This window comes from Triturus cristatus, chromosome 11 (genome assembly GCF_964204655.1).
Source record: "Triturus cristatus chromosome 11, aTriCri1.1, whole genome shotgun sequence".
Classification (NCBI taxonomy): domain Eukaryota; kingdom Metazoa; phylum Chordata; class Amphibia; order Caudata; family Salamandridae; genus Triturus; species Triturus cristatus.
Window position 1 is genome coordinate 635,553,757 of NC_140594.1, and position 13,899 is coordinate 635,567,655.

General features: G+C 49.4%; 1 protein-coding gene across 3 annotated transcripts in view; it reads right to left on the minus strand.

Annotated features, from left to right (window-relative positions):
* LOC146785217 (putative E3 ubiquitin-protein ligase ariadne-2) overlaps positions 1 to 13,899 on the minus strand; it is a 188,698-nt gene that overhangs the window by 98,002 nt on the left and 76,797 nt on the right. The window lies entirely within an intron of this gene.

Sequence of the window (13,899 nt, forward strand, 5' to 3'; positions counted from 1 at the left end):
ATGGATTAACCCCAGAAACATATAAGGAAATGTCCAGGGACAGCCAGAAACTGGCCAAACAGACCTGGGTGGATTCTGTTTATACTTTTTGCAAGGCACTGGATGGTTCGGTGAAGGGCAGTGAGTTAAAAGATTATCAGGAGCTGTACAATTTGGTGGCAAAGGAGCACATGTTCAGTCTTTGTTTTGCACATCTGCCCCAACACTTTATTGACAGTAAGCGCACTGACCCCATAGAGCTTGCTAAGGAGGCGGTCTGCTGGGTATCTGGGGGGATCACCACAAGGGTGGGCATGGTCTCTATCAGAAGAAGGAAGGGGGGGGGGAAACATAAAAGCAATGAGTTCTCAAAATGGCCCAAAACAAGCACCCCCCCCACCCCCACTGAGAGAAAGAAGAAATGGTTCCCTAACAGTAAACCTGCAGGAAAGACACCCCTTAAGTGCTGAGTGTCAACAGGTAGGGCACTACAAGGGAATGTCAAGGGTTCCAAGTGGGCACAAACCCCCCCACCAGTGAGCAGTCATTGGGGTTGGCTCGTGAAGTGCTTGGGGAGAAAATTGTCCGAGATAGAATTGGTGACAGAGTAGAGGTTACCCTGTATGATGGAGAGTTGGTGCAGAGAACTCACATGCCTATTAATACTAGGAAATATAGGTAGTGGGTCGCCACCAATGGGCAGAAGATAGAGGCTCTAAGAAACACTGGAGTCAATATGAATACTGTCAGATGCCATCTGGTGACCTCAGAGCAGGTAGTCTCTAATGTGTTCCACCAAGTTGTTGCAGCTGAGAACTGCGAGTCACTATCTAGTGGCTCTGATTCTCCTTAAATGGGAGGTTCTCAGGGTCCTTGAGGGTAGCTGTGAGTCGGCCCATGCCTGTGGATTGTCTGCTTCGCAATGAGCTGGGGCATACTGCCTGGAAGGAGGTGGAGCTCAGGTCTCACTGTAAGACATTAGGGTTACCTGAGTGGGTGTTACATGACCACACGGTCCATGGCAACCCAAGAGGGTAGTCAGGAGGTCTGGAGCCTGGAAGAATGGCCCAGGATCCTGCCAAGAAGAAAAAGGGCAAGGGGCATGGGAAACCAGTCCTGAAACTCCCACGGTACGGGAGGAGGATGATCCTGAGGGTGACACCCCGGTGAAACTACATGGGTGGATGTGGCTGAACTAGGAAACCTGGCTGAGCTGGCCAAATAACAGCAGGAAGGTGTCCCACCAGGAAGGAGTTCTACAAGGTGCAGAGGAAATGCCCTACTCTTGTGGGTCTACAGCAGCAGGCTGAGACCCAGGCAGCTGGTGACACATCTAGTAAACACCTGATCTACTTGGAGAATGGGGCTCTGTATAGTGAGCCTAAGGCTCCTGTGCCTGGTGCAACCCGAGTGTTGGTTGTCCCACAGTGCTATAGGCCCTTCCTACAGGAGCTGAATCATGATTAGGGCTCCCGGTTTTATGGTATTTATTTTTTTGCCATTTCCGTCTGTATTTATCCATATTTATTTTTTGGGCATTTTTTCTGTATTATGCACATTTATTTTTGCCACAAGCAAAAGACGACGCTACAGCTAGTATTTTTCCACATTTATTTAAATTGAAAATGCACACATGCGCTCGGTTGTTATTGGTCAACACTATACATTCATCTGAAAACTTTGCCATTTGCAGAACGTCACAAATATTCTTAAAAGTGCTATCACAAGCCATTTGTCTCAGAGCCCTGCAGTTTTTGTCATCTGCAGAGTGCCACATCCTCTCCCCCACTGAACACCATACTGCCCCACTGAGAGAAACTCACACTGCCTTCAGCTGCAACCCAATTGTGCCCCGCTATAAACACCTGGAAGCAATTGAATTCAAATTATGCACTAGACTACAGTAATATGCTGCCTGAAAAAAGTAACAACATACTGGAAAAAAGCAAACACTCATAGGGAATACAACTTAAAGCTTTTCCACCCAGTATTCAGAAATCAATTAGCGTTGTTACTTGAAAAGCTAACAACATGAAAAGAAAAATAGCGCTTCACTAGCAAACTCTGTAAGGTGGCGCTAATGTGTTTGAGTGTAAATAAAACCAATCTGGCCACTTTGTGACTACTCTGTCTTGCTTTATTTAGTTATGTATTTATTGTTTGTATTTTAAAATCTTTTTTCTCTCCTCCTGAGGCTGCATTTTGGAGGAGAAAAATGTCTGACAAAGACATTTGCAGCAAAAGTGTTTCTTCTGTTTTTTGGATCCATTTCACAGAGGAACAAATGACGGAAAGGAATGCAAAGAACAATCACGGTTTTCTACAAGTGAGGAGGAGTGCAACAGAAAGAGAGAGAAGAAGAGGAAGAAAGAGTGGGGGCAGCAGAAGTGGAAACTGTCCTTGACCTTGTCCAGAGAAAAAAGGAAGAGACCGCTGCTGTGTAATTGAGCACTTTGAAGTGGCTTTGAATCATATCTGTGAGTGACCCACTAATGCTAGACATAAAACGCTAGAGTAGGTACCTTAACCGATCGAACTATCTCTCTGAGATGCATTATTGCTGGTGTTAGCTGTGGACGGTCCTGCAATAGACGAGTGAGGCTACTGTTCGTACCCACAGTGGGGAGGGCACAGACCGAGGCACAGGCAGGTGTTATGTTAATACTTTTACTCACACTCACTGACGGCCCATGGCCTGTGGCGAGCTGCTGCCCTCCTCCTCCTCAGTTATGCAACCTCCAATGGCATAGTAGGGACCGTCCCCTGCTTGACCTTTCCATCCTAACCTGTTGGGCTACTGCTACCTGCACAACAAACGTGCTCTTCGGATAACAGAGGCGGCAAGTGACCCCTCAGTGCCAGACCGTGTTTAATTTAATAGGCTTTGCCGCCCCACGGGGTGCTGGCATTCGATTCCTGCTTTTGCCGCCCCCAAAACTGCATACGCCACTGACTCCAGCCCCCCACCCCCTTCCCCGAGGGCACCTACTTTTGTTTTGAAATGGCTGCATATGCTGCAATTAGGCAGGTCTGGGGTCAGACCGTCATCCTCTTGGCCACTCTGGGCGGCTTCTTTCTATTACCGGAGGAGTGAAAGAACAACAAAGCCTCGTTAGCAAGTAAATGGTCTTTCAAAGACCTGTGAAGTACTCGGATGTGGCTGCGTGTGTGTGCCCGGGAAGGCTGACACCTCTTAACCCTCTAATGAGGGGGAGACACCAGATGGTTGGGGCTGTGATTCTATTGATGCCAATGAAGACCTCACTCGAGGGGCGGAGCGGAGCCCCCAGAAATGGCTGGGGCATCAATAAAAGCGTTTTATGTTACTGTAGGCAGGTCTGCTGGAGCACGGCAGTGCTGCAAATTTGTACTAGTATTTTCCAGTTTTTATATGTAAATACAGATAAAGGAAAACTTGTTTTGTGTCTGTATTTATATGTAAAAATCAGTTTAAACAGAAAACCGGGAGCCCTAATCATGATGTACCCCTGGCAGGTCAATTGGGGCAGGGCAAGTCCTTTCACATGCGGGTTACCCACTTTTACTGGCCTAAAATGCAGAAGGCCTCAGATACACTCTGCAGGACCTCTCCTACCTGCCAGGCCAGTTTTAAGTTAGGGGGGGAGAGCATGCCCCCCTTGCAACCTTTACCTGTCATTGGCACCCCCTTTGAATGGGTGGGGGAATCGACATAGTTGGGCCTCTGGACCCCAAGACAGCCATGGGCAAGAGGTTTGTCCTACTCTTGCTGGACCTTGCCATCCGGTATCCGGAGGCTATACTTCCAAGGACTGTGACTGCACCTGCAGTGCCCAGAGCACTAATGGGTATCTTTACCCGTGTGGGCTTCTCCAAGGAGGTGGTATCTGACCGTGGTACCAACTTCATGTCAGGGTACATGAAGGCCATGTGGAAGGAGTGTGGGGTAACCTACAAGTCCTCCTCTCCTTACTCCTCACAAACCAATGGGCTTTTTGATAGGTTCAACAGGACCCTACAGGGCATAATTGTGGGCCTGTCAGTGCCACTGAGGTAGAAGTGGGACGTCCTCCTGCTATGTGTTTTGTTTGCCTACAGGTAGGTACCGCAGAAGGGGATTGGCTTTAGCCCCTTTGAACTTTTGAATGGGCACCCTGTGCAAGAACTCTTAGTTTGGTGAAGGAGGGCTGGGAGCAAGCTCCCAGGAAACTCACTCAGGTTGTGACCAGCTACATGCTGTCCTTCCACAACCAGACAGCATGCTTCAGGAAACTTGCTCGGAGAACCTAGAGATCTAGCCATGAAGACATGAAACAATGCTATGACCAGAATACCACTCTGGTCGAGTGTCAGCCTGGTCAAAAAGTGTGGGCGATGGAGCCTGTGGAGCCCTGGGCCCTGAAAGATCGCTGTTCTAGGCCTTATGGGGTGAAGGAGTGCAAGAGTGATGTCACCTTCTTGAATGACCTCAAGACTCCCAGGAACCCTTCAATGTTACAGGGATTCTGCTGGAAAGAAGAACTGTGCCTTCAGAGAACAGGACGTCAGAATGTTGGGAGTGAGTCTCTCTACCACATCAGTACCTGTAGGCCCAAATCCGATTAGCTCACAGTGCCTCACCGGAACTCCTAACATTTCCAGAGTAGCAGGTGAATTTGACAAACCTAGAACATGAACCTCTAGTCCCCAGTGGAACCGTGTAAACAGATCATCACCTTTCGTTTCTTACTCATGCATGTCCATAGTAAACAAAATTAAGTGACAAAGGAAGTTTACAATACATTTATTGAAACTATCGTAGTGTATTTTGAAGGAGGTAAGTAAACCAATACAACTGATCAACATAATCAACATTACTAGCAGCCTGTATATAATGAACACACCAATTATGGCAACTAATATATCTATCTAGGCCTATATTAGTGATCTCTGGGATTAGCAACAGATCCCTTACCTGGTATGCGTAGTTAGGTGGTCCACATCATAGGTGTAAACTGAGTTTATGCAAGGCTGCTGCTTCAGTTTTAGGACCAGACTATCTGCCGTTATTCTCCTCTCTGCCCCCCAAGGGGGCGAGACACGGTTTATATGATAAGAATTACTTATTAGAAAACTGTAGCTGTGCTACCATGTTAGGTCTAAAAACGTTAGGAGATGTTGCTGACGAGGCACAAGAAAACAGGACACCATATTGTTCAACCTTGTACAAGATGTTCAGACTGAATCCCGAGAAAAGTCACTGAATACCAAATAGTATGTACAGCGTATTACTGAAAAGAATCATGTCACACAAATACATGTATTATGTTTGTCTGTGCAAAGCAGTGGCAGTCTAAAACTGCTAATACATGAAACTAAGGGAGAACCAAAGTAGGCCCAAAAGGGAAATCACTAAATTAAGTGTTCTACATGTCAATTGTCTCAAGCCCCACTTGAGAGGTCTGAGTTAACCAAGCTCTTAGTCAAAGGATGATGGGGTGGAAGAGGAAAGTGAACCTCTCCTTGACCTCCTTTCTTCTAAGCAGCAGGATGGGTCAGTGGATAGTGTCAACTTCTCCTCTACATTGACCCTAGACCAACAGAGAGACTGCTGTCAGTTGCTGGGGCAGTTTACCACTTTATTCTCCCTCACCCCAGCACTCACTACATGGTGTAACTATCATATTGAAACTTGGGACAGCATGCTTATGAAAAAAAAATATACAGGTGTTGGAAACGGGTAGCGTGGTGCAGAGCGGGCGGGCCAATCTCCGGAGGAAATGTGCAAAGCATCCACGCAGTACACACAGGCGACACACAAGGCACACTACAAAAAAAAACACTACACCAGCTTAGGTAAAAAGAACTTTTGTATTGTCAAAACCACAAGGTGTCAGGTAATCTCTACACTGCGCCAACTGGCGCTCGGGTTAAATTTACAGGGGGGGAATTATGTACAGGGCAGGGCCAATCGGGCCCCTGCCGGAATCATTGTGACATAGCAGACAGTAAAAATAATTCCATCAGCTGCAACCCTGCAAGAAAAGCATCATGGCACAACATCAGCAATAGTCCGGGACACCTGGAATAAAAACATCATGCATTCCCTTATGCATCACCAATATGATTGACTCCTGAGCCGGAGGCAGAAATTAGGGTAGGCAGTGCATTGACTCATCAAAACCTGGCATCTAAAACTAGCGCTGCACAGAGCAAAACAATAGCGCTTCCCATAGAGCCTTTTAACATAGCGCTGCACATAGCAAGGCGATAGCGCTTTAAAACCAGTATATACACATAGCGCTGCACACAGCAAGGCATTAGCACTTTAAACCATGGCATTCGACATAGCGCTGCACATAGCAACTCAATAGCACTTTAAATGTGGCATTTTGACATAGCGCTGCACATAGCACGGCAGTAGCGCTTTAAAACATAGCCTTTAACACGGCGCTGCACATAGCAATGCAATAGCGCGGTAAAACAGTGCCTTTACCATAGTGCTGCACAAAACAAGGCCTTTGCGCGCAGAGCATGGCAAATAAACATAGCGCTGCACATCAGAGCCTTCAATCAGGGTATTAAATCTAGCACTCCATTAGAACATTGCATCTGGCATTGCAGTTCACTGTAGCACTACCCCTGTATCTCCCTCAAAGCGTTATCCCTTGCCTTTCATCTGGGCATGTCAGTGGGGCCTCCAAAGTGTCCCCCACGTGGCCACAGTCCAAAATGAGACCCGCAAGTTGCTAGTCACGTAGGAGGTCCGCTTGACCCTTTGGGATCCCTCACTGGGTTTGAAAATCCCTCGATCCAGCCCAGGGTGGCAATACGTAAGGGACCTTGGGGCCCCCCTCCGGGACTCCTGGGCGCCAACTGCCTCCTACTTCGTTGCCGCTGCCCTCTGTCAGACGGGGCAGCGGGGAGGATCAGTCCAGGTACCGGGGGCGGGCACCGGCAATGTGCCCCGACACACCCCCCTACCACACGACATCAGAGCCCCACTCACCGTCTCGCTGGAGAGCTCCTCGGGTCCCCGGACTCCTTCCAGCAGGTGACAGGCACCGATAGTTGCCTCGACAGTCCCCTGCTCCTTCAGGACTCTTGCCGGCTTCCTCTTGCGGTCTCTGCTCCTTAGGCCCCTGTCAGGGCCCTGCTGCAGCTCCGCCGACCTACACCGGGACACAGTGACCCCACGCAGGACTCTTCTCTCATTGTGCGGGCCCCGCGAGGGTCAGGGCGCCTCCGGACTTCACCCCCTTCACCCGGGCCCCCTCCTGGGACACGGGACTTCGTATGGAGCCTGAGAGGCTCCGGGCGGCGCAGGCTTCCCTGTGAGGCTCCCCTCACCAGACTCCACCCGGGCCCCCTCCTGGGACCCGGGACTTCTTCCGCGGGACTCTCCTCTCCTCATGGGGAGCCCCCACCGTCACTTGGGCACTTCCTCGCCAGGGGGGAGGCGGAGTAGGCTCCCGCTCTCCCCGGACTTCTTCGACCGGCGTCCTCCGGTCTCGGCCGTCTTCGGGGCTGCTTCCTGGCGTCACGGGGGCGCGGCCGATGACGCGGCCGGCGCCCCGGTTGCTGTGCAACGCGCACTTGCGCGGCCAAGGCCCGGCACCTCCTCCAAACAGCGCCCGGGCGGCGGCGGTGATTTCTCCTCAATTTGAAGCGCGGGGTAGGCTCCCGCTATAATTCTAATCGGCAGAAGGGCGGCAATACCGCGGGGTGGACACCCGCTTCCCTGGCAACGCGGCGACCTCCCTCGGCGGCAATCACGCGGGGTGGGCACCCGCTCAGTTACCGGAGCCTGCAAAACGCCACCATTACGCGGGGTGGGCACCCGCGGCGCTTACACATCACCAACTCTTCCGGGCCACACAGCGCCCCTGGGCTATGGAGTATAGCGCTTCCTCGGCGCTGGGCAGTCCCACCAGCTAACACAGTCAATTCAAATATAGCGCTCACCAGCTATAGCGCTCTCCTTCCTTGGGCAGCGTGAATTTAGCGCTCTCTCCCTGCAGGCAGCTTGTGAATAGCGCTCTCTCTCTGCAGGCAGCTTGTAAATAGCGCTCTCTGGTTCTTGCCCCTTGGTTGAGGGTTTCATGAGGGGGGAAGTTGCGTTGGTGGCTGCAGGCGGACTAATTAGTCTCTGCCTGTCGTCCCTGGGTTCTCCTCTCGCCGGGCCAGATCAGTGGGCAGTTCAGGATCCCTCACTCACTTGAAAGGCAGCACCTAAGCCCTGTCACTTTCAGAGGCATAGGTCCCTGACTAAACCCTACCGCCTAAAACTCCTGCGAAGGCTTCTCCAGGACTGCGTTGCCCCAACCATAGCTTTCCCTCGCCCTATGAACAGTAGGGGGGGATAGGTAGGCTCAGGGCCCAGCACACAGGCCCATGTGGCGGTAACCCCTGGCAGCAGGTCCCCTCTCTCCCAGGTCCACCCTCTGACTGAGCACATGGCAACCCAGCTCCACCCTTTATACGCCCCTCACCCCACCTTCCAGACAGTGCCTGAAACTTCTAGAAGCGTTTGGGGAAACTGGCTCTAACTGGCCTAGGGGGAGGGGTAGAGCACCCTGGGTGCCAGGCTTCCCTCCAAAAGCTGAGGTTGCTGGGAAATAACGACTAGACTGTTAACCCAGCTCAGTCAAACGGCGCAACCACACAGCTCTGGCATCCATTTTAAGTTACATTTTTAAAATGGGGAAACTCAGTCTGCACACTCTTTGCATTTACACATGTGGTTTCCCAGAAAAGCGAAACATTTCTGGGAAAAAGGGCCAAGTCCAACACCAGGTTGTCTGACAAGGTGAGATCCAGCATTATGGAGGTTGTCTTTAAGATGCTTACCCTAGGGGTTATTCAGCCCTAAAACAGTCCTTGGTTCAGCCCGGTCGTGTTGGTCACCAAGGCTGCCCCTCCAGGTGTCACTCCAAGACTTAGGTTCTGTGTGGACTACTGTGGGCTCAATAGAGTCACCAATACTGATGAACACCCCATCCCCAGAGATAATGAGCTCATAGATCAGCTAGGAACCGCCAAGTTCTTCAGCCCATTTGACTTAACGCCTGGGTACTGGCAGACTGCCTTGGCCGAGGGGGCTAAATAGAGGTCTGTGTTCTCTATTCTAGAAGAGCACTTCCAGTTCAAGGTCATGCCCTTCAGGTTGAAGAACTCCCCTTTTACCTTCCAGAGGTTGGTCAACCAGGTCCTGGCTGGGTTTGAGAACTTCAGTGCCGCCTATTTGGATGACATTGCGGTTTTCAGTTCTAGCTGGGAGGACCACCTGTGCCACCTCAGAGAAGTCCTTCAGGTTTTGCAGAAGGCAGGCCTGACTATCAAGGCTTGTAAGTGCCATACAGGGCAGGGTTCAGTGATCTACATAAACCACCAAGTAGGAGGTAGCAAAGTGCAGCCCCACTAGGCCAAAAGTGAAACCATTTTGACTTGGGAACCCCCAAAGACACAGACAGCGCCTTTCTTATGCCTCACTGACTATTAAAGGACATTTGTCAAGGGGTATGGCATCATTGTTGCCCCATGACAGAGCTGACTTCCAAAAAGAAGCCACATCAGGTGATCTGGACAGAGATGTGCCAGAATGCTTTTGACACCCTGAAGGAGGCCATGTGCACAGCAACCCTGCTTAAGGTCCCAAGAATTCATTGTGCAGACCCACACCTCAGAGCATGGCATAGGGGCCATGCTCTCACAGCTTAACAAAGAGGGCCTAGATCAACCTGTAGCCTTCACCAGTAGGAGGTTACTTCCCAGGGAACAGAGGTGGAGTGCAATAGGTAGAGAAACCTTTGCTGTGGTCTGGGTGCTGAAGAAGCTGAAACCATACCTGTTTGGTGCACACGTCCGGGCTCAGACAGACCACAGACCCCTCCGATGGTTAATGCAGATGAGGGGGTGTGAATCCTAAACTGTTGAGTTGGTCGATCTCCCTACGGAGAATGGACTTCATGGTGGAACACCATCCTGGAACAGCCAATGCTGATGGTCGCAGCAGGTTGTTCTGCTTTAGTGAATAGAACTCCTAATGGGTCAGGTAGCTCTCTCCACTTTCAGCTGACAGGGACACATGTTAGACCGGGTATCCTAGGTGTGGTTTCCCCTGACTTTTTGCCTTCATACCACCTGTTTTTGATGACTTCATTGTTGCTGGCCTTAGGATATTGTGACTTTACCACTGCTAACCAGTGCTAAAGTGCTTGTGCTTTTCCCCTAAAATATGGCAATATTGGCATCCATACAATTGCCATATTCAATTTACCTATAAGATCCTAGTAAAGTACACTTCCTGTGCCCAGGGCATGCAAATTAAATGCTACTAGTGGGCCTGTAGCACTGATTGTGCCACTCACCCAGGAAGCCCTTTAAAAATGTGTGAGGGCTGCCATTGCAGATCCTGTGTCTACAGTTTAAATTGCCATGTCGACCTGGAAGGATAACACGCTTGCCAAAAGGCCCAAACCTTCCTTTTTATTACATATAAGTCACCCCTAGGGTAGGCCCTGGACAGCCCCAAGAACAGGGTGGCACTGTATTTAAAAGGTTGGAAATGTAGTTGTTAGTTTTAAATCTCCTGGTAGTACAAAACTCCTACATTCATTTTTCGCTACTGCAAAATCTATATTTCCCATAGGTCAACATTGAGATTATCTTATTGCATCCTTTAAGTGTAATTCACAATCTGGAAGAGATAACCGTTTCGAGTTTGGTGTCACTGGAATCACAATTTAAAATCACAACTTATGGTGAAATTGAATTTTAAATTAGAATTCCGAAAATGCCACTTTTAGAAAGCGTGCATTTTCTTGTCTTAGCTGTTTGATGCCTGCTGCCTGTCTCTGATCACTTGTCTGGGGTGGTGGACAGCTGGGTTTTGTGCATTTCCACTAGACAGCCACACACAATGGGAACTTAGGGGTGACTTGATAGGCCCTCTGTAACCTCATGGGCCATCCTGAGCAGGGAGGGGAATGAGGAGTTGGACACACGCACACAAAGGGCTGCACTCCCATTGTAGTGAGTCTGGAGCCAGGGCAGGAAGGGCAGGGGATCTGTGCACTTCAAAAGCATCTCTTTGAATTCTCCCCACTTAAAATGCACCACTGGGTATAAGAACTGTACCTCAGACACTACCAACTCAGTACACTTCTGGGCCTGTGGATACTCTGCCAGGAAGAACTACTGCTGGGCTGCTACCAGGACTCCAACTCTGTTGGACTTTTGCTTTACTGTGCTGCTCTGTGCCTGCTACCCTCTTTCATGGGAGTGTGAAGAGCTTGACCTGACTCTCTCGAACCCAGAGTGACTAGAAGGGCTAGATAGCTGGCCTTCTGATCTGAAGTCTCAGGGACATGTTATGTTATTGACATATATAGCGAGCACAGATACCGAAGAATGTCCCGGCGCGGAACCTAATGGGGACTGAGATCACGGACCACGGATCATTAGATAAAAAGCAGAGTTTTCAGACGTTTTCTGAAGAGTTTCGGGTCCTGGATACCACAAAAGGTCCAGAGGAAGTGAATTCCAGGCCACCGCTGCCTTGTAAGCCAGAGAATTGCCACCAATTCTCGTAAGGCAAAAGCAGGGAATGACCGCCTGAGGCTGCGCTGCTGAGCGCAGCTGTCTCGTAGGAACATAGAACTTAAAGTGTTTCTTGAGGTATACAGGGCCAAGTCCGTACAGGGCTGAATGAGTCAGGGTGAGGGCTTTAAATTTTACTCTTTCAGCCACAAGAAGCCATTGAAGATCGTACAGGTGTTGCTTTATACTAGATCTCCCTGGAATGTTAGACCTTGCTGCAGCATTCTGGATTATCTGCAGTCTCTTCAACTGGTACCCTGGCAGGCCGATGTATAAGGCATTTGCATAGTCAATGCACAAGAGGATTAAGGCACAAGTAACCATTTCCTTTGCTGCCCTAGGGAGGAGGGGGAGAAATTTCCTGAGTGATTTAAGGATGCCAAAGCACTGCCCCCTAGCTTCTTGATCTGTGTAGAGAACCGAAGATTTTCGTGGAACCAAATTCCAAGGTTTTTGGTGGGCTGACCCAAGGAATTGGGCAAAGGATAGTCAGCCGGCCAGAGCGATTCCTTAAACTGAGGAGGAAAGGTCCCTCATTACACTTGAGCTGCGCAGAGAGAAGCCATTGAAAAACGGCCATAAGGCATGCTCTAGCTCGAGAAAGGGAGTCGGTTTTTTTCCATGTGAAGAGGAGCTGGGTATCATCAGCATAAGCAATGATTTTGGTGCCCAACTCCTCCGCCAGCTGAATTAGCGAGGTGATATATATGTTAAAGAGGAGGGGGCTCAAGGTGGAGCCCTGAGACACTCCTGTAGTCACACTTTGGGGGGGCAGATGAAGACAGGGGAAGCCAAACTTGCTGCAATCTGTCTTCAAGTAATGATTTTAGCCAGTTCCCTGCAGATCCAGAGATACCGATATCCGAGAGGCTGGCCAGTAACAAAGAGTGAGGCACAGTATCGAAAGCCATGGAGATGTCTAATTAAACCAGAGACGATTTGCCACCAGCATCCAAACACTCCCGAATTGCTTCAGAGATTTCGACAAGGGCCGACTCTGTACTATATAAGGCTCTGAAGCCCGATTAGGTTGAATGGAGTAGGCCAGAACCTTCAACATAGTTGGTGAGCTGTTTTTTAACAGTTTTCTAACAGACTTTCGCCACGGCCGGAAGGAGAGAAATAGGGTGGTAGCTAGCCGGGATAGATGGATCCAAAGAAGGTTTTTTCAGCAGAGACAACAGTTCAGCCTGTTTCCAAACTAGAGGAACTGTAGCATCCTGTAAGGACATGTTGATCAGACTATTAACATCCGGGTTTACTACCTCTGGTAACAGACTTCCAAACACCCTGCACCTGGACTTTGCCATCTGTGAGTCTATCCTGCCAAGTGGTGCCAACCCACTCCTAGACCCTTGGAAGTGGGCCTACTGCTTGCTCCAGCGAAACCAGCGCATCCTCTGCTGAGGTAGCAGAATCTCCGCATCGTAGTAGGTGCATGGAGAAAATGTATGCCCCACCCCTACTGCATGGCTGAAACCCAGCGCATTGCCTTAGGAACGAACACTGCAGTGCTTTCCTCGGCACAAGGCCCTTGCATCCCCATCTACAGCAGCCTCTATGATGACGCTGAAACTAAGCATTGCAGCCTCTGCACTCATTGGAACTGACACATCACATTGACGTCAATGCATCGGGAACTCGCACCACAGTATCACCGCATCTCGGAACCGATGCATCACAGCTGTTGTGTGGTTCAGAATCGACGCATTGCTCCACAACTGGGATTTAAGGTACTTTAGTTCAGGGAACCTACCCGAGTCCCTGTAGCTGGTCTGTGCTCCAATTGCGGTCAGCTTGAACTTTTGACTTGTTCCAGTCCGTCGTGATCAGATATATCTCCGGTTGGTGCTTTTTGCTTCTAATCACTATTTTACAGTTTATTCTTTGAAAATTCATAACTCAAGTTCTACTAATTGGATTTTTGTCGTTTTGGTCTTGCTTTATTTATTAAATTAAGCTCTATTTTTCTAACATGGTGTAGAATCTTTGTGTGTGGTGTTTTCACAGTTTTACTGTTTGAAGTGTTGCACAAATGCTTTACACATTGCCTCCAAGTTAAACCTGACTGCTCTCTGCCAAGCTACAAGAGGGTGAGGACAGGTTTATTTGGGGTTTCCTTAAGCTTTACCATGACTAGCATTGCAGTTGCTACTTGACCAGTGCTCATGCCCCAATCAACTAGTAACCCAATTTTCTAACACATTCTTTCAAGTTTTAAGGTTGCAATATAATGTCACAACTTTAAGGGCCTCACTTAGGACCAGATTTAGAGTTTTGTGGATGGGTTATTCCATCAAAAGCATTATGGATGCCCCATCCAACTTATTAGAAGGCCCATCGATTATAATGCACCTGGAA